Source organism: Leptodactylus fuscus, chromosome 2, assembly GCF_031893055.1.
Source record: "Leptodactylus fuscus isolate aLepFus1 chromosome 2, aLepFus1.hap2, whole genome shotgun sequence".
NCBI classification, from domain to species: domain Eukaryota; kingdom Metazoa; phylum Chordata; class Amphibia; order Anura; family Leptodactylidae; genus Leptodactylus; species Leptodactylus fuscus.
In genome coordinates, this window is record NC_134266.1 from 46,781,073 (window position 1) to 46,802,604 (window position 21,532).

Genomic DNA, 21,532 nt, shown 5'->3' on the forward strand with positions numbered 1-21,532 from the left:
AATACACATGTTTCAAGGTGTTTTCCTACTGTCAGAGAGGTGGTATTGAGTGTGTAAAGTGTGTAGTTGTTAGGCTGTGATGTTGGGGTAATAGAGGGTCTTTGGTGTGTTAGATGCCCCCAGACATGCTTCCCCTGCTGTCCCAGTGTCATTCCAGAGGTGTTGGCATCATTTCCTGGGGTGTCATAGTGGACTTGGTGACCCTCCAGACACGGATTTGGGTTTCCCCCTTAACGAGTATCTGTTCCCCATAGACTATAATGGGGTTCGAAACCCGTTCGAACACACGAACATTGAGCGGCTGTTCGAATCGAATTTCGAACCTCGAACATTTTAGTGTTCGCTCATCTCTAGTCCTTAGCCTTACAGTGTACAAGGTGCATAGTGTACATGAAACCGATTATTTTTACTTCTAGTATTATAGCAATATGTTGTTCATTGACTTGTGGTTAGACACGGTACAGAGATGTATTAGCACTGGCACAGAGGATAAGTGGAGTACTTGTCCACAGCTATCACTACACCTGATTCTCTTTGTAATATGTGATCAGATTTGGGATTTAATTTGGCGCAATATCCTTTCCACTGTTACATGTTATGTCACAACCACAGAATTAATCTTTAACCCCTTACCGCTCTGTACAATTATACTGCACTGAGCAGATAATTAATAGTAATAATATGGTGCAATGGAGTCGACATAATACAGAAGCTGTGCCTGTTCATGCCGACAGTATTATACAGCCAACACCTTGCTATTCCTGCTATTCAATATTGATCATTGCATATAAGTGCACACAGGGGGTCATTCTTTCTCTCATTCCCCTGACCTCCCTGCTATTCAATTATGGTGTTGTCTTGACAGCCAGGAGGTCAGAATGTCATGTACAGATGGCTGGACAAAAAAACAGCCCATTAGGCATCTGCTAAAAAGTACAATGTATTGCAGTAGTGAATCATCTGCTGGTAAAATCTCCCACTGTTCAGTACAAGCTGCGGTCTACCTGGCTCTGCAATAAAAGAAAGCAGCAGATGGAGCAAGGAGTTATAATTCCAGGCTACAAGTACGGCTACATGACAGGCTATTTGTTACGTTAATAATACACCTGCAAATATATCCCAGAAAAGAAACAATACACACTATTATAGCAAAAAATATATTAGAATAAACAGAGTCAATAGTTGGGGCTGGGGGTTGGAGGCCATGGCTGTCTGCTCACTGGCGGTATGATAGATTATAGTTAATGGGGTCCACTGGTCTCCATATGTACCTGCTGTTTTAGAAGTCCGCTGACGGACCACGCCAAGAAAGAAGCAACGCCAATGACAACCTAGCATAACTGTGGTAGGCCTGGATCACATCTGCGTTTGGTATTCCGTTCGGGGGGTCCGAACGCATTGACAAGTGATGAGCTTATGAAAGCACAAGGACCCCGTAAACTGTAATGGGGTCTGTGTGTTTTCCATGCGGTGTAAAGTAGATTATGAAGTACTTTTCTCTCCGTATGTTCCATGCAGACACTGCACGGAAAACACACGGACCCCATTATAGTCTATGGGGTCCATGTGCTGTCATTGCTCACCGCTTGTCAATGTGTTTGGTATTCCGTTCGGGAAGGGGGGTCCCCATGCCCGAAAGCAGATGTGAACCGGGCCTTAAATTTTGCATTTATCGTGCTTTATAGATAGCAAATATAGATGGGGAACTTTTTTGGTATCTATATCTGGCTGTTGTAAGTTACATGAATTGTATATCATATTCATTCATATCATATTTTGGGGGTGTCGCTGTTGTACAGTGTTATCAGCCACAATCCACCTTTCTCCATACATTTACTGTCTTCAATGGTTTAACTATTGGCTCTATTTATTCTAACTAATAAAGATTTCTATCTTATTTGGGGTATAATATTATATATTGTTACTTTCTATGGGGTATATCTGTAGGTGCATTATTTGCTGATAAATGTGCCCTGGTATATTTGTGGATTCCCTGGAAAATTGTAGGTTGACTATTTGCTAAGCTAGAAGTCCATGACCACTGACCCTCCCCACCTGGCGGTCTCTTACACTGAAGTATTCGCTCCTTCTGCTCTCTTGCCTTGCATGTATTTTGCAGCCCCTGTCACCTTCTTTCTTTTCCCTCTCCTGTTCTTAAAGGGACAGTACGCACACAGTATACACACGCAAACACGACATATATACACACACACTATCCTATCAAGCAGTCTGTAGGCACATCAGCGTAAATAAAGTCCGCCCCTGCTGCACTTGCAGGCTGATTTGTATATGCACAAAAAGAGGATTATCTCTGCATTGCTTCATCAGTTTGAGGCCACCCATGTAAGTTTCTGCTCCTATTAAAGACCCCCCTACATAAAACAATTACTAGCTTGGAAGGCATTTTGGATCTGATAGACACCCTTTAAGGGCTAGTTCACATGTGGCAAGAGGGGACGGATTTTGGCGTGGAATCCACCTCAAAATCCACCCCCTCACAATAGAGGTCTATGTAGACCACTAGTGATCTTTTTTCCGCTAGCGGTTTGTTCCCGCTCGCAGAAAAAAAAAGCGAGCTGCCCTTCCTTGCGGCGGAAATCGCCGCGGCGCGTCCAGACAATCCCTCCGGACTAGGCCCATTCATTTGGGCCTACTCCGGAGCGGGAATCCGTGACTGTCGGAAACTGTGATAGTCGCGGCTAGTCACGGTAGGCGCAGTTTGGTCCTGATTCTGACGCGCTTCCAGTGTCAAAATCAGGACCAAAATACTTGATCACTATCCCGTGTGAGCTAGGCCTAAGACTGTACACATCACTGGATACATTAAGATGGGAGGAAAAAAAATAAGGAAGGACATAACTATATCTAAATTGGACTTACAAAACAAATATCTAAGGACCTGTGGTGAACAAATACTAAAGAAGCAGATTGTAGAAATATACAAATGTATCTTTATTAGAGATGAGCGAACACTAAAATGTTCGAGGTTCGAAATTCGATTCGAACAGCCGCTCAATGTTCGTGTGTTCGAACGGGTTTCGAACCCCATTATAGTCTATGGGGAACAGATACTCGTTAAGGGGGAAACCCAAATCCGTGTCTGGAGGGTCACCAAGTCCACTATGACACCCCAGGAAATGATGCCAACACCTCTGGAATGACACTGGGACAGCAGGGGAAGCATGTCTGGGGGCATCTAACACACCAAAGACCCTCTATTACCCCAACATCACAGCCTAACAACTACACACTTTACACACTCAATACCACCTCTCTGACAGTAGGAAAACACCTTGAAACATGTGTATTTGGCACTTGCAGTGAGGAGAGCTTGTCACCAGCAGTGAATTTGGCCCTTGTAGTAAGTTGAGGTTGGCACCAACATTTGTTTTGAAAATCAGGGTGGATTGAGCCTCTAACCAGCAGAGTTTGGGCAAATTCATGGTGGAGGGAGCCTCTAAAAACCCCAGTTTGGACCAATTCATGGTGGAGGGAGACTCTAAAAACCCCAGTTTGGACCAATTCATGGTGGAGGGAGCCTCTAAAAACCCCAGTTTGGACCAATTCATGGTGGAGGGAGCCTCTAACCAGCCCAGTTTGGGCAAATTCATGGTGGAGGGAGCCTCTAACCAGCCCAGTTTGGACCAATTAATGGTGGAGGGAGCCTCTAACCAGCCCAGTTTGGAACAATTAATGGTGGAGGGAGCCTCTAACCACCCCAGTTTGGACCAATTCATGGTGGAGGGAGCCTCTAACCAGCCCAGTTTGGACCAATTCATGGTGGAGGGAGCCTCTAAAAAACACAGTTTGGACCAATTCATGGTGGAGGGAGCCTCTAAACAGCCCAGTTTGGGCAAATTCATGGTGGAGGGAGCCTCTAACCACCCCAGTTTGGACCAATTCATGGTGGAGGGAGCCTCTAAACAGCCAAGTTTGGACCAATTCATGGTGAAGGGAGCCTCTAAAAACCCGTTTGGACCAATTCATGGTGGAGGGAGCCTCTAACCAGCCCAGTTTGGGCAAATTCATGGTGGAGGGAGCCTCTAAACAGCCCAGTTTGGGCAAATTCATGGTGGAGGGAGCCTCTAACCACCCCAGTTTGGACCAATTCATGGTGGAGGGAGCCTCTAAACAGCCAAGTTTGGACCAATTCATGGTGAAGGGAGCCTCTAAAAACCCGTTTGCACCAATTCATGGTGGAGGGAGCCTCTAACCAGCCCAGTTTGGGCAAATTCATGGTGGAGGGAGCCTCTAAACAGCCCAGTTTGGGCAAATTCATGGTGGAGGGAGCCTCTAACCAGCCCAGTTTGGACCAATTCATGGTGGAGGGAGCCTCTAACCAGCCCAGTTTGGGCAAATTCATGGTGGAGGGAGCCTCTAAACAGCCCAGTTTGGGCAAATTCATGGTGGAGGGAGCCTCTAACCAGCCCAGTTTGGACCAATTAATGGTGGAGGGAGCCTCTAAACAGCCAAGTTTTGGGAAATTCATGGTGGAGGGAGCCTCTAACCAGCCCAGTTTGGACCAATTAATGGTGGAGGGAGCCTCTAACCACCCCAGTTTGGACCAATTCATGGTGGAGGGAGCCTCTAAACAGCCAAGTTTGGACCAATTCATGGTGGAGGGAGCCTCTAAAAACCCCAGTTTGGACCAATTCATGGTGGAGGGAGCCTCTAACCAGCCCAGTTTGGGCAAATTCATGGTGGAGGGAGCCTCTAAACAGCCCAGTTTGGGCAAATTCATGGTGGAGGGAGCCTCTAACCAGCCCAGTTTGGACCAATTAATGGTGGAGGGAGCCTCTAAACAGCCAAGTTTTGGGAAATTCATGGTGGAGGGAGCCTCTAACCAGCCCAGTTTGGACCAATTCATGGTGGAGGGAGCCTCTAACCAGCCCAGTTTGGACCAATTCATGGTGGAGGGAGCCTCTAAACAGCCCAGTTTGGGCAAATTCATGGTGGAGGGAGCCTCTAACCAGCCCAGTTTGGACCAATTAATGGTGGAGGGAGCCTCTAAACAGCCAAGTTTTGGGAAATTCATGGTGGAGGGAGCCTCTAACCAGCCCAGTTTGGACCAATTCATGGTGGAGGGAGCCTCTAACCAGCCCAGTTTGGACCAATTCATGGTGGAGGGAGCCTCTAAACAGCCCAGTTTGGGCAAATTCATGGTGGAGGGAGCCTCTAAAAAACCCAGTTTGGACCAATTCATGGTGGAGGGAGCCTCTAATTAGCCCAGTTTGGACCAATTAATTGTGGAGGGAGCCTCTAACCAGCCCAGTTTGGACCAATTAATGGTGGAGGGAGCCTCTAACCACCCCAGTTTGGGCAAATTCATGGTGGAGGGAGCCTCTAACCAGCCCAGTTTGGACCAATTAATGGTGGAGGGAGCCTCTAAACAGCCAAGTTTTGGGAAATTCATGGTGGAGGGAGCCTCTAACCAGCCCAGTTTGGACCAATTCATGGTGGAGGGAGCCTCTAAACAGCCCAGTTTGGGCAAATTCATGGTGGAGGGAGCCTCTAAAAAACCCAGTTTGGACCAATTCATGGTGGAGGGAGCCTCTAATTAGCCCAGTTTGGACCAATTAATTGTGGAGGGAGCCTCTAACCAGCCCAGTTTGGACCAATTAATGGTGGAGGGAGCCTCTAACCACCCCAGTTTGGACCAATTCATGGTGGAGGGAGCCTCTAAACAGCCAAGTTTGGACCAATTCATGGTGGAGGGAGCCTCTAAAAACCCCAGTTTGGACCAATTCATGGTGGAGGGAGCCTCTAACCAGCCCAGTTTGGGCAAATTCATGGTGGAGGGAGCCTCTAAACAGCCCAGTTTGGGCAAATTCATGGTGGAGGGAGCCTCTAACCAGCCCAGTTTGGACCAATTAATGGTGGAGGGAGCCTCTAAACAGCCAAGTTTTGGGAAATTCATGGTGGAGGGAGCCTCTAACCAGCCCAGTTTGGACCAATTCATGGTGGAGGGAGCCTCTAACCAGCCCAGTTTGGACCAATTCATGGTGGAGGGAGCCTCTAAAAAACCCAGTTTGGACCAATTCATGGTGGAGGGAGCCTCTAACCAGCCCAGTTTGGACCAATTAATGGTGGAGGGAGCCTCTAACCAGCCCAGTTTGGACCAATTAATGGTGGAGGGAGCCTCTAACCTGCCCAGTTTGGACCAATTAATGGTGGAGGGAGCCTCTAACCACCCCAGTTTGGACCAATTCATGGTGGAGGGAGCCTCTAACCAGCCCAGTTTGGACCAATTCATGGTGGAGGGAGCCTCTAACCAGCCCAGTTTGGACCAATTCATGGTGGAGGGAGCCTCTAAAAAACCCAGTTTGGACCAATTCATGGTGGAGGGAGCCTCTAAACAGCCCAGTTTGGGCAAATTCATGGTGGAAGGAGCCTCTAACCAGCAGAGTTGTGGGAAAGCAGGGTGGAGGGAGCCTCTAACCAGCAGAGTTGGTGGAAATCAGGGTGGAGGGAGCCTCTAACCAGCAGAGTTGGGGGAAATCATGTTGGAGGGAGCCTAGTATTAGCAGAATTGTGCAACGCTTATGGTGGATGAGTATGAGGATGCGGAGGAATTGGAGAGGTTGAGTACAGACATGGAGTTTCATGTTGGGGTGCTTTACACAGGTGGGCACAAAAATGAAGGCTCTATCCAGTGGTGGTTCATTTTTATCAAAGTGAGCCGGTCGGCACTCTCAGCTGACAGACGGGTGCGCTTGTCAGTGATGATGCCACCGGCTGCACTGAACACCCTCTCAGATAGGACGCTGGCGGCAGGACAGGACAGCACCTCCAAGGCATATAGGGCAAGTTCAAGCCACAGGTCCAACTTCGACACCCAATACGTGTAGGGCACAGAGGGGTCGGAGAGGACAGGGCTGTGGTCGGAAAGGTATTCCCGCAACATGCGCCTATACTTCTCACGCCTGGTGACACTAGGACCCTCCGTGGCGGCACTTTGGCGAGGGGGTGCCATCAAGGTGTCCCAGACCTTAGACAGTGTGCCCCTCGTTTGTGTGGACCGGTGAGAACTTGGTTGCCTACTGGAGGAACTGCCCTCCCTGCCGCCAACGTCACATGCTGGAAACATCTCCATCATATTCTGCACCAATTGCCTGTGGCAAGCATTGATGCGATTGGCCCTCCCCTCTACCGGAATAAAAGACGAGATGTTGTTTTTATACCGGGGGTCAAGGATAGCAAAGATCCAGTACTGGTTGTCCTCCATGATTTTGACAATACGCTTGTCGGTTGTAAAGCACCCCAACATGAACTCAGCCATGTCTGCCACAGTGTTAGTTGGCATGACTCCTCTGGCCCCACCGGAAAGTTCAATCTCCATTTCCTCCTCATCCTCCATGTCTACCCATCCGCGCTGCAACAATGGGACGATTCGAAGTTGCCCGGAAGCCTCCTGTATCACCATCACATCATCGGACAACTCTTCTTCCTCCTCCTCCTCCATTAAACGCAGTGAAGCGGACAGATGTGTGGACCTACTCTCCAGCTGTGACGGATCGGATGCTATCCCTAACTCCTCTGTGTGATCTGAGTTATCCCTGATGTCAATCAGGGATTCTCTCAGAACACACAAGAGCGGGATTGTAAGGCTCACCATCGCATCCTCAGAGCTCACCCTCCTTGTGGACTCCTCAAAGACCCGTAGGATGTCACAAAGGTCTCTCATCCATGGCCACTCATGGATGTGAAACTGAGGCAGCTGACTTTGTGGCACCCTAGGGTTTTGTAGCTGGTATTCCATCAAAGGTCTCTGCTGCTCAACCACTCTATTCAACATCTGAAACGTTGAGTTCCAGCGTGTGGGGACGTCGCACAAAAGCCGGTGTTGTGGCACATGCAGGCGTTGCTGGAGAGATTTTAAGCTAGCAGCGGCTACTGTCGACTTGCGAAAGTGGGCGCACATGCGCCGCACTTTCACCAGTAGCTCTGGAACATTGGGGTAGCTCTTTAGGAAACGTTGCACCACTAGGTTGAAGACGTGGGCCAGGCATGGAACATGTTGGAGTCCGGCAAGCTCCAGAGCTGCTACCAGGTTCCGGCCGTTATCACAAACGACCATGCCTGGGCCCAGGTGCAGCGGCTCAAACCATATTGCCGTCTCATCGAGGAGGGCATCCCTCACCTCGGAGGCAGTGTGCTGTCTGTCCCCCAAGCTGATCAGCTTCAGCACAGCCTGCTGACGTCTACCAACGCCAGTGCTGCAACGTTTCCAACTCGTAGCTGGGGTCAATCTAACAGCGGAGGAGGAGGCGGTGGCGGAGGAGGAGGCGGTGGCGGAGGAGGAGGCGGTAGAGGAGGAGGAGGAGGGGGGTGTTCTTCTCGTGTCCCTGCCAGGAATGTTAGGCGGGGAGACGAGGTACACCGGGCCAGTTTGGGAAGCAGTCCCAGCCTCAACTACATTCACCCAGTGTGCCGTCAGTGAAATGTAGCGTCCCTGTCCGCATGCACTTGTCCACGCGTCGGTGGTCAAGTGGACCTTTGTGCAAAGCGCGGAACTAAGGGCCCGCCTGATGTTGAGTGACACGTGCTGGTGCAAGGCGGGGACGGCACACCGGGAGAAGTAGTGACGGCTAGGGACGGCATAGCGAGGTGCCGCAGTTGCCATCAGGTCCAGGAAGGCGGGAGTTTCAACAAGCCGGAACGCCAACATCTCCTGGGCCAGCAGTTTAGCGATGTTGGCGTTCAAGGCTTGCGCGTGTGGGTGGTTAGCAGTGTATTTCTGCCGCCGCTCCAATGTCTGAGAGATGGTGGGTTGTTGTAAAGAAACGCCTGATGGTGCCTTTGATGGTGCAGGAGAAGGAGATAAGACAGGACCAGGGGAGGATGAGGTAGAAGTCAACAAAGTGGCGGAGGCAGATGAAGTGGTGTCCTGGCTCGTCCTCTGGAGTGCATCGCCAGCACAGTCAGCAGTGGCAGTGGCAGAGGCAGAGGCAGAGGCAGTGGCAGTGGCGTGAACGGCAGGCGGCCTTTGTCCTGCCGTTGCTGCCTGCCACTGATTCCAGTGCTTGGATTCCAAATGACGGCGCATTGAAGTGGTGGACAGGTTGCTCTTCTCAGAGCCCCTAATCAATTTCGAGAGGCAAATTGTGCAGACAACACTATATCTGTCCTCGGCGCATTCCTTGAAAAAACTCCACACCTTCGAGAAACGTGCCCTCGAGGTGGGAGTTTTTCGGGGCTGGGTACGAACTGGAACATCTTGGGAGATTCCGGGTGTGGCCTGGCTTCGCCTAAGCTGCTGACCTCTGCCTCTGCCTCTAGCTACCCTTTTTGGTGCTGCACCTGCCTCAACATCCACACTACTTTCCCCGCTTGACATCCCCCCTGTCCAGGTCGGGTCAGTGTCCTCATCATCCACCACTTCCTCTTCCAACTCCTGTCTCATCTCCTCCTCCCGCACAATGCGCCGGTCAACTGGATGCCCTGACGGCAACTGCGTCACATCATCGTCGATGAGGGTGGGTTGCTGGTCATCCACCACCAAATCGAACGGAGATGGAGGAGACTCTAGTGTTTGAGCATCTGGACACAGATGCTCCTCTGTTAGGTTCGTGGAATCGTGACGTGGAGAGGCAGGTTGAGGGACAATGAAAGGAGCGGAGAACAGCTCTGGGGAGCAGGGACAGTTTGGGTTATTGTTCTGTAAAGCTTCGGAATTTTGGGAGGAAGGAAGACAAGACTGTTGGGTAATAGGAGGAGAGGAGGCAGAGTCTGACTGGCTGCTGGACAATGTGCTGTAAGCGTTCTCTGACAGCCATTGCAAGACCTGTTCCTGGTTCTCGGGCCTACTAAGGTTTGTACCCTGCAGTTTAGTTAATGTGGCAAGCAACCCTGGCACTGTGGAGTGGCGCAATGCTTGCTGCCCCACAGGAGTAGGCACGGGACGCCCTGTGGCTTCACTGCTACCTTGCTCCCCAGAACCATTCCCCCGACCTCGCCCACGGCCTCGTCCACGTCCCTTTCCGGGAGCCTTGCGCATTTTGAATTCCTAGTTAGAAATTGGCACTGTATACCAGTAGTAAAAATTGTGGGTGCACGTAACCCCAATATATTCTTTGAATTCCCAGTCAGAAACTGGCACTATATGGCAGTAGCAAGAAATGAGGGTATTTGTATTCCCAATATACTCTTTGAATTCCCAGTCAGACAATGGCACTGTATACCAGTAGTAAAAATTGTGGGTGCACGTAACCCCAATATATTCTTTGAATTCCCAGTCAGACACTGGCACTATATGGCAGTAGCAAGAAATGAGGGTATTTGTATTCCCAATATATTCTTTGAATTCCCAGTCAGACAATGGCACTGTATACCAGTAGTAAAAATTGTGGGTGCACGTAACCCCAATATATTCTTTGAATTCCCAGTCAGAAACTGGCACTATATGGCAGTAGCAAGAAATGAGGGTATTTGTATTCCCAATATACTCTTTGAATTCCCAGTCAGACAATGGCACTGTATACCAGTAGTAAAAATTGTGGGTGCACGTAACCCCAATATATTCTTTGAATTACCAGTCAGAAACTGGCACTATATGGCAGTAGCAAGAAATGAGGGTATTTATAACCCCAATATATTCTTTGAATTCCCAGTCAGACAATGGCACTGTATACCAGTAGTAAAAATTGTGGGTGCACGTAACCCCAATATATTCTTTGAATTCCCAGTCAGAAACTGGCACTATATGGCAGTAGCAAGAAATGAGGGTATTTGTATTCCCAATATACTCTTTGAATTCCCAGTCAGACAATGGCACTGTATACCAGTAGTAAAAATTGTGGGTGCACGTAACCCCAATATATTCTTTGAATTACCAGTCAGAAACTGGCACTATATGGCAGTAGCAAGAAATGAGGGTATTTATAACCCCAATATATTCTTTGAATTCCCAGTCAGACAATGGCACTGTATACCAGTAGTAAAAATTGTGGGTGCACGTAACCCCAATATATTCTTTGAATTCCCAGTCAGAAACTGGCACTATATGGCAGTAGCAAGAAATGAGGGTATTTGTATTCCCAATATACTCTTTGAATTCCCAGTCAGACAATGGCACTGTATACCAGTAGTAAAAATTGTGGGTGCACGTAACCCCAATATATTCTTTGAATTACCAGTCAGAAACTGGCACTATATGGCAGTAGCAAGAAATGAGGGTATTTATAACCCCAATATATTCTTTGAATTCCCAGTCAGACAATGGCACTGTATACCAGTAGTAAAAATTGTGGGTGCACGTAACCCCAATATATTCTTTGAATTCCCAGTCAGAAACTGGCACTATATGGCAGTAGCAAGAAATGAGGGTATTTGTATTCCCAATATACTCTTTGAATTCCCAGTCAGACAATGGCACTGTATACCAGTAGTAAAAATTGTGGGTGCACGTAACCCCAATATATTCTTTGAATTACCAGTCAGAAACTGGCACTATATGGCAGTAGCAAGAAATGAGGGTATTTGTATTCCCAATATATTCTTTCAATTCCCAGTCAGACAATGGCACTGTATACCAGTAGTAAAAATTGTGGGTGTATATAGCCCCAATTCTATTGCTAGGGGACTTGCAGGGTATTTCTGGGGTGAAGGTGGGGGGGCACACCGTTGGAACGGGTATCGGGGTATATATCGGGTATACGGGAATACACTGACAGTGTATTCCATTCAGGATCCTGGGAAAGCTGGGTTGCGGCGATTGAGCCCGTCAGTGCCACGTTACACTGACAAGCTTCTCCCTGGAATTTAGCTCTTATAAGAGCTGTTGGTTGTCTTCTCCTTCCTATCCTAGCCTGTCCCTGCCTACCCAGAATCTAAGCCCTAGCTAGCTGGACGGAAACCTCCGTCCTCGGTGAATTGCAAGCTCAGAATGACGCGAAGCTGGGCGGCGCTGTTCTTTTAAATTAGAGGTCACATGTTTTCGGCAGCCAATGGGTTTTGCCTACTTTTTTCAACATCACCGGTGTCGTAGTTCCTGTCCCACCTACCCTGCGCTGTTATTGGAGCAAAAAAGGCGCCAGGGAAGGTGGGAGGGGAATCGAGTAATGGCGCACTTTACCACGCGGTGTTCGATTCGATTCGAACATGCCGAACAGCCTAATATCCGATCGAACATGAGTTCGATAGAACACTGTTCGCTCATCTCTAATCTTTATTATAACCACATTTTATAAAAACATAGAAACACATTAAAATACAGAAAATACACCCACACAAGATGATACCTGGACACTAGTTATACAGTGTCATACGCTGTATACTGAAATGGTTACGGCGTTCAATATTAGTCAGAAGAATCTATTGTGTTGTATGGAGTCACCTCAGCATTGTAGAGTCCTGAACAATGGCTTGCGATCTTTATGCACTCTGTCCCCGCAAAACCCGACTTACATTTTTGCTTCTATTATGAATGTACTGCCATATTGCAGCGTGGGTGTATTTTCTGTTCTTTAATGTATTTATATGTTTATACGATATGTGTTACTGATAAAGATGATTTCATATACCAATAAAATCTGATCACTACATAGAGGTCTATAAAGTTCCCACTGAGTCAAAGGTTTCTTTAACCTGAAGCCTCACCTTGCAGAAAAGCAGCCTTTTTTTGTTGCAGATTTTGCTACTTTTTTTTCTTTTTTCTTTTGTCAAACCCAGGAGTGGATGGAGCAGGAGGGATAAGTATAAGAACTTCCTAGATTTTTCCAATTCCTTTTGTAGCCATTCTTGATATTGGCTCAAGAAAACAGCAAATTTTGCAACAAAAAAAGCTGCTTTTGCGCAATGTGGGACCTCAGCCTAAAAAGGGGTATTCTGGTAACTACACGTTATTCACTGTTCATAGGATATAGAATAACTGATAAAGGTGGGTTCACACCAACACCTGGTTTCCGATTTAAGCAATCCAGCGAGAAACTGGACAGAGGACGGAAACCCGGCAGTCATTTTTCAAACCCATTCACTTGAATGGGTTTGCAAAGTGTCCGCCCGTGTACGTTTTCTGCCAGTCCGCAGCAAAACCGTTTTTTTTTTTTTAACCGGACACAAAGTCCTGCATGTCTGACTTTGTGTCAGGTTAAAAAAAAACCGGTTGCGCCACGGAGAGACACAAGATGTTCACAGGAGGACACTTTGCAAACCCATTCAAGTGAATGGGTTTAAAAACTGACTACCGGGTTTCCGGCCACTGTCCAGTTTCTCGGGCAGAAGACGGAAACCCGCTGGATTGCCTAAAGCGGAAACCAGGCGCTGGTGTGAACCCGCCCTCAGTAGGGATCTGATCATTGGACTCCCAATGATTATGAGACGGAAAGTCCCGTGTGCCCTATATGAATAGAGCAGCAGGTCTTGTATGCACACTGCAACACCATTCATCTCAATAGTAAACCTGTTGAGAAGTTTAGTGCACTGCTCAGTTATCTCTACAAGTCCTGCAGCGTTGCATGAACAAGAATATGCATATTATGTATGGTCGCATCCCATCAATATTTGGTGTGACCTTTGCTTTGCATTATTTCTTTTCAGTACACTTGCAGACAGTTTTTGAACTTGGCAAGGAGGTTGTTCCCGCCATCTTGGAGAACTAAGCACAGATCTTCTGTTGATGTAGGCCTGCTCCAATCCCTCTGTCTTTCCATGTGATCCTAGATAGACTGGATGATGTTGAGACCAGGGCTCTGTGGTGGCCATATTATCACTTTCAGGACTCCCAAGGGGAAGGATTGCACCAAATATTATATATATATATATATATATATATATATATATATATATATATACACTTATCTAGTTATCCATCTCTATAGATGGATGGATGGATGAGACAGATAAATAGATGATAGATAGATAGATAGATAGATAGATAGATAGATAGATAGATAGATGTGAATTTAACCCAAGACGCATTGCATTGTCAGCTCTGCCATTTTTCAGACATCACACATGATCTGCGCTGAGTGAGCGAGCTTTATCAGCCGAGAGGCATCATCTCTGCGATCCGGGCTCATTTACATACTGAATGCACAATGTTCTCTCAGCGGGTTTCCACATAAGAGTAGAACAGATAGGCTTGAAAACACTTTTCTATAAAAAGATCTCTTATTACGAGGCTTTTTTTTCCCCCTTTGGAGGAGACACTTTGTAAAAATAATTAATGTTCTTTAATGCTCATTCAGCAGATGAATACGAGGATGACCTGCGCACTTCTGAGGAGCACCAATTAAAGTCGACGTCTAAGGAAACTTGTATATCCGAGCTTGATCACCTCGGACTATGTGCTTCTGTGCAGAAACTTTCAGATCTTCTTAAACCTTTTAAGTAGTGAGAAATATACATATACCGACTACTGTGACTGCAGAGAACAGGTGATAATAAACGGAGAAGGCTTTTAAACATCAAAAGGAAATAAGATGCGGTAATTGAGACGGATCTGCCACCCACTGTGCGAGAGATTAGTCGGCAGGTTGTCACCGCTCGCTGTTTGGCAGAAGCTTATCAGCAGGGTGCGCGTTTAAGTCTACAGGACCACTGCATGCAGATGATATTACATGTACAGTACGTACAGAGAACAAATAGTATCTTTATATGAAAGCTCTAGTTACATTGTCTTACATGTATTTATTTCTCACACTACCTACATTACTGGTCTGGGAAGTGGGTGATATAAAAGAGGTTTTCTGGGGTAAAAATATTGATGACCTATCCTAAGGATAGGTCAAAAATATCAGATCAGTGAGAATTTGACACCCAGCACCTACATTAATGAGCAGTTGATACATAGAAAATGGAGCAGGCAGCAGACAGCACTGTTCTCTGTGTAGTGGCTGAACTGAGTCACTACAGTTTTCAAGCAAAAGAGGAGCTTATCTGCAGTACCTGCTCTGACCACTATACAGAGAACAGCGCTGTCTGCTTTCTGCTCTATTCTCTGTGTATCAACTGCGGAGAACATCTGATAAGAGGGGGGTGCCTGGTGTTGTCCCCCCACCGTTCTGAGTAGGGATAGACCATCAATATTTTTAGCTCAGAAAACCCCTTTAGCTAAAGCCTCACATTTGGGAGAAGCTGCTTCTTTTTTGTTGCAGATTTTGCTGTGGTTTTTTGAGCCAAATCCAAGAATGGCTTCAACAGGATTGGGAAATATATAGCAAGCACGTATACTTCTCCTTTCTGCTAAATTCACTCCTGGCTTTGGCTGAAAAAAAACAGAGCAAAATCTTCCTTGTCCTTGCAATGTCCTTGCAACAGATAAATCAAAGGTCAGGTCAAGCAGTGACTAAAAGTCAGAAACAGGAAAGAGTCCGATCAGAATAAAAATAGAAAATAACGACGCCTTCTTATATGATGAAGAATCCAGAATTTATACAATCAGAGATGATCAGCTGACATATAGATGGTATGGTTTCAGGGCTGATGTCAGCACCCGGCAGCCGAGTGGGCCCCCTCAGGAGCTGACTACAGCTGATGTTTTTTTTCTAGTTTTTGTTTTTTTGTTTTCAAATAGGCCATTACCTAGTGGAATAACCCCAGCAGGTAATGGGCCCTATTTACTTACAGCCACAGCCACCTCCACTCCCATTTCAGTATTCCAGGGGGCCCTGGCCTTCCCATATCACGTCTCTAAGGGTAAGTTCACACGGGTTTTTTCACCAAAATACGGGTAGCTATGACTGGATGCTGGTGCAGTGCACCGGCTTCCGGTAGCGCACTCTGCTTCAGATTAGGCCCAAATGAAAGGGCCTAGTTAGGAGGGAGTGTCTTCAGGCGGATGTCGCAAGGCAAAACCGCATGAAAGAATGAGCATGTCGCTTCTTTTTCCAGGAACCGGAACAAATGGCTTCCGAAAAAAAGAACTGACTGGCTCCCTTTGATTTCAATGGGAGCCGTCTTTTTGGTCAGGAATTTGAGGTGGATACGGCCTCAAAATCCTGACCAAAATACCCCATGTGAACTTACCCTGACACTGAGCAGGATCAGGACGTCACTGATAGTGACATCATTGGAGATGCACAGGGCCTGCTGGAGAGGAAGCGAAGGCGGCTGCAGCCAGGAGCGGGGAACGATAAGTAGGGCTGCAGGCCCACGGCAAGAGTATTTGTTGGACAAACCTAGAAAGATCAATCTCACCTGGCGGTTCCGTTCGCCCAAGGGCCCAAACAAATCTGGAGCTGGCCCTTATCTATTTCTTTAGGATATAACAGCACAACTGCATGCATGGCTTTGGAGAGATAAGTCAACACGGCATATGAACGATTATACAAAGTGGCCTTTGTCTTGTCATATATTTCCTCTATTACCGTATAGAGGATTTATAACACTGCACAGTAATGTGGCATCTCCATCATTTCAGTACGTTCGGTGTTATCTCCGCAGTACAAGCAGGGTATAGTCATTTCGGCCTTCACACAAGGACAAGGCGTTATACTCTGGGAAATCATGTCTGCCTAATAAATGAGGGTCTTTTACATTGCATTATACTACAAATGCATCAATGGAAAGTGTTTAAGAGCCGCATGTAAAGCTTTACTCAACAAGAAATGATCACCTCCATGAAAGCTCCACATAACACATCACTTTATCCCCATTTATATTATACTAGTATTTCACAGCGTGAATGATATCACATATCGCTACACACATTTTACATTATATATTTATTTCAATAACTGCTTCTACATACTTAAAGCACCTTGAAATGTATCATAGGCTTAATGTGAATAGCCACTTACACGGTTTCCAAAATTATGTGTTGATGTAGTTCATAACCTATCTTTATGGCGGCTGGAGCTTTGGTTTCCCATTACGGAGCTTCAAATCCCTTCACATAGCCATAGGGTTATAAACTAAAATTCTATCTGCCTGCAGCTAATACAGTCATTAAAAACGCCATATGAAGCTCAGCAGTTATTTGTACCGTATATCATATAGAAAAGTCCCATAAATATCAGCACAATACAATTCAAGGGAGTTCATCTTGAACAATACCTATAAAGGACACCTGACCACATACGATGTCCTCACAAAAACTGTATACCAATAGCAATGGTCTTAAAGGGGTTGTCCAGGATAACCCATTTTTGCACATTTGCATGGAGGGCGAGGAAGATGAAAAAAAAGGCCCCCATGCTCACCTGTCCCCGATGCTTTTGCGTCTCCCACCAACTTCCAGTCCTGCTTCTCTGGGGTCTTGTTTCGGTGGAAGGACCCCTGAGGCCAATCTGCGGCAGTTCCTATACTGAGCCCTCTGATTTTTTTTTTTTCACCTTCACCGACCTCTGTGCCAAAAAGGGGTGATCGTGGACAACTCCATTAAGCACTGTTCACATGTAGTTTTTTCACATCTATTGGAGGTATAATGTATGTATGGGGCAACACGATGGCTCAGTGGTTAGCACTGATGCATTGCAGTGCTGGAGTCCTGGGTTCGAATCTGACCAAACACAACCTCTACAAGGAATTTGTATGAATCTCCTCTGGGTGCTCCAGTTTCCTCCCACACTCCAAAGACATACTGATAGGGAAATGTAGCTTGTGTGTCCTATATGGGACAATGGACAACCCAAGAATATGATGGTGGTATATACAGTAAGCTAAATAAAGAAAATATGTTGTAAGTACGTTGGGAGTCCCTAACATACAGAGGAATCCATCCTTACCAATACTGGAATTCGGTTACAGGAAGTCTGTCAGCTTGTAAATGACCAATAACCCCTTAATGACCAAACCAATTATTGCATTCTTCCGTTATCATGTACCAAGAGTAATAACTCTTTTTATTTTTCTGTCAATGTCACTGTATACGCTGCTTATATAGTCTGTTAAATTTATTCTCTGGGATTTATTGTTACATTGCTGCTTTCCAAGACCCATAACTTATTTTTTTGTAAACAGAACTGAAAAGGGCTTATTTAGGTTGGAAGAAATGACATTTTCTATTGATGCCATTTTGGGGAGTTTAAGACTGAAATTAATATTAGAGTTGTAGTGCTCAGATCATTGCGGGCACAGCAATATATATATATATATATATATATATATATATATATATATATATATATATATATATATAATATTTGTAACACATTTAATGTTGTATTTTTATTATATCTTATTATTTATTTATTTTGATAAAAGCTTTAATTATTCCTCACTTGCGATCTTCGGATAGCTTACATAATACATTTCACTACTTATGTGGTGCCCGATTATGCTGTCTGTCGCCAATGGACCAATACTCATATACTGATATGCCCCCCAGTTGCCAAACGTGTTGACACTCTGTGATAAGGCCAGTGTCCAATGTGAAGTGTATTGGGTTGGTCACTAACACATTAAAGGGATCCTGTCAGTCAGCCACAATTTTTTGTAGGTACCACGTTGGAATAGCCTTAACAAAGGCTATTCGTCTCCTACCTTTCGTTATCTTCTCCGCACCGCCGTTTGCCTACAATCCCGGTTTCTCTAGGTATGTTAATTAGCTCTCTCGCAGCACTGGGGGCGGGCCCCAGCGCTCAAACAGCAATGGGGCGCCCCCAATGCTGCGAGAGAACTCTCTCCAGCGCCGCCTGCTCTTCTTCAGTAGCGTCATCTTCAGCTTCTTCTTCCGGCGGTGGCTTGTAACTTCTAAGGCCTCGGGCCTTGTGTACAGCAGACTATGCATGCCCACAGACCACGAGAAATGGCCGCTTACAATACTGTGCAAGGCATAACACATGTGGAACACAAGAGGTGGAGATTCACTTATCCAAATCCTGCACATATACCAGTCATCCAACACACAGAACAGTTTATTAAGTCACAAAGCCAGGCTATAGGAATAGAATTTGGGATACGGCAGCGCTGATGCAGTCATATATAGCAAAAGGCTCATGACACACATATCAGGACATATTCAGACAAGAGAAAAGGTAAGGAAGGACACATGTATACCTTCTAAGTACTGTATGCCACTGACTTTAAAAAGGGCTTTCTGTGCTAAATATAACAATGATTTATTCTTGAGATAGGCCATCCATATCAAATCAGTGGAGGTCCAACATCCGAGACCCTCGCTAATCAGCTGTTCCCAGCAGCTGATACAGAGAGAACATAACCCGAAATAGATCAAATAGCTCCGTTCTCTATGTAGTGGCTGTTCGGAGTTACTGCAACTCAACTCCCATTCACTTGTCTGCATTAAGCTCCCTCTAGTGGTGGCAGGCAGAGAGAATGGCTTCATTTAAAGGGGTATTGGAACCAACATATACATTCTCTCCTTAGTTCCCATCCTATTTCTATTTGTAACTATCCACCTTATATCGCAAAATGGCATTCTGACATGCCAAGTATTGGGGCGTCAGATATCAGATATTTGTGGCATATTCATACCTTTGATCAGAATACCCTTTTAACTCTATGGCTGTGTTAAGAAAAGCAGGTTGGAGATCTGGAGCTCGGATCCCTAATAAGAGATGCTATGAAATGAATCGGCACAGAATATTAGCCTAAACTGCTCTGTGAAAAGCCACTAATAACACCCAAAACACAATGATTTACATCAGATGAGGAACGTTATCATTTTATAACAGGTTTTACATCTAATGGCAATACAGAATACTGAATGGAATCAGGTATAGGAGGAAGTAATGAGTGCGAGGACATAAATAAAATGAATGTTCACTGGCAGCCCTGACATAGCATGAACATAATGATACACTGACACAGCGACCTCCTAGAGAACATAGAAAATGACTCATTACAGATAAGTTGGCAAGGTATACCGATATACCGAATGTACATCTGCTTCCATTACAGTCAATGGCAAGTCTATTAAAGTATTATTTACCCTGTGGCACTACATGATGTATTTTTATTTCAGATTGTTTAATAGGAATAATGACGATGGAAGTTCGTGACCCATACTGATCATACGACTGCCCTTTAGCCCCATCAATGCTGGTGCAGATGGTTATTTAAAAAATAAATAAAATAAAAAACTGATAACCTATCCTTAAAGGGGTTCAGTTAAGGACACTTCTCCTCTATCCACAGGATAGTGAATAAGGGTTCCCCATCTCCTTATCACTGCAGGACCTGGCAATCAGACCCCTCAGCAATCTGACACTTATCTCCCATTCTGTGGAGAGAGGATAAGTGTCTTTAGCAGCACAACCCTGTTCTCTGTGTACTGGCTGAACTGAATTAATACTGGTGAATGGGAGCTGATCTGCAGTACTTGCTCTGACCACTACATAGAGAACAGCGCTGTCTGCTACCTGCTTTGCTGTTCTCTGAGAACAGCTGATCAATAGGGGTGTCCGGTGTCAGAACCTCTCACTGATATGGTAATGATCAGTTATCCTTAGGATAGGTCATCAATATATTCAGCCTTGAAAACCCCTTTAAAATTTTTACCATTGCCTTTGGATCTTTTATCAGAGTACAGGACAAAATGTATAGCCTGTATTCTGCTTATGAAGCAGCTCTCATAAAATGACATGAGTAGAAACTGCAGGTGGATAACTAATATCTGCAAGTCCAATAATAGACCTAATCAGAGAATGGTTACAAATGCAGCGTCACTAAAGTACAGCAATTGTTTCATATACATGGCCCGCTTACTTGTCTTACATGGGTTTAGGCTGCAGCACAGATACAGGCCACGGGCAGTATACTACTGTATCAGCCTTTCTTTAATGCAGGTCATCCTCTATCTTCCTCCCGATGTCTGCCATAATAGTATGGCGGATGCCGGGTCTGTAAAGATGGCCACTCTGCTGCCATAGGAACCGGGTCTCTGCTGTAATGTACAACAGAGACACTGATCTGATGATCAGAGTAAAATTTGTCTGCGGACATTGCACTGCTGTGAGGTCCCCCAAACTAAAAAAAAAAAAAATGCCCCTCTGTACCTTCTTTGTTGCAGGACGGCTCCCACGCTGTGAGATTGTTGGAGCCATCCTGTTGCTTCATCAGCCTTCTGAAGGCTTCCAGGTCTGCAATGGTAATATTACTATTGAGGCTGGTGCATGACCAGCCCCAATAATAACATAGCAAAACTGCCATAGACTGCAATACAGTTGTATTGCAGACTATGGGACCTGCAGTCAAAAAAATTGCAGGTTCTCACCTCCTAGGAGGGGGCTAATAAAGTTAAAAAAAAAAAAAAAAAATAAAATAAAAAAACACCTTTAAAAAGTTCAAATCACCCCCTTTCCCTAAAACACATATAAAACTAAAACATCACAGTGAAAATGCCCAGTCTACAAACTTCTAAAAAAAAATTTCCTGTACAGAGAACGCTGTAGCAGGAAAAAAAAACATTAAAAGTGTGAACCTCCGTTTTTTTGCTATTTCGCCTCTGATAAAAAGTGATTAAAGCAATAGATATTTCCAAAATGGTATAACTAAGTAGTACATCTGCCTCCACAAAAAAGATGTCCAATGTGTCCCTGTACACAACAATAATAAAAAAGTTATGGGTGTCAGAAAATGGAGACTTTTCAAAAAAAAAAAAAAAATAATAATATATATATATAAATAT

The 21,532-nt window shown here is 45.6% G+C and overlaps 1 protein-coding gene across 2 annotated transcripts in view; it reads right to left on the reverse strand.

Annotated features, from left to right (window-relative positions):
* Window positions 1-21,532, reverse strand: part of CTPS2 (CTP synthase 2) — a 150,837-nt gene that overhangs the window by 80,726 nt on the left and 48,579 nt on the right. The window lies entirely within an intron of this gene.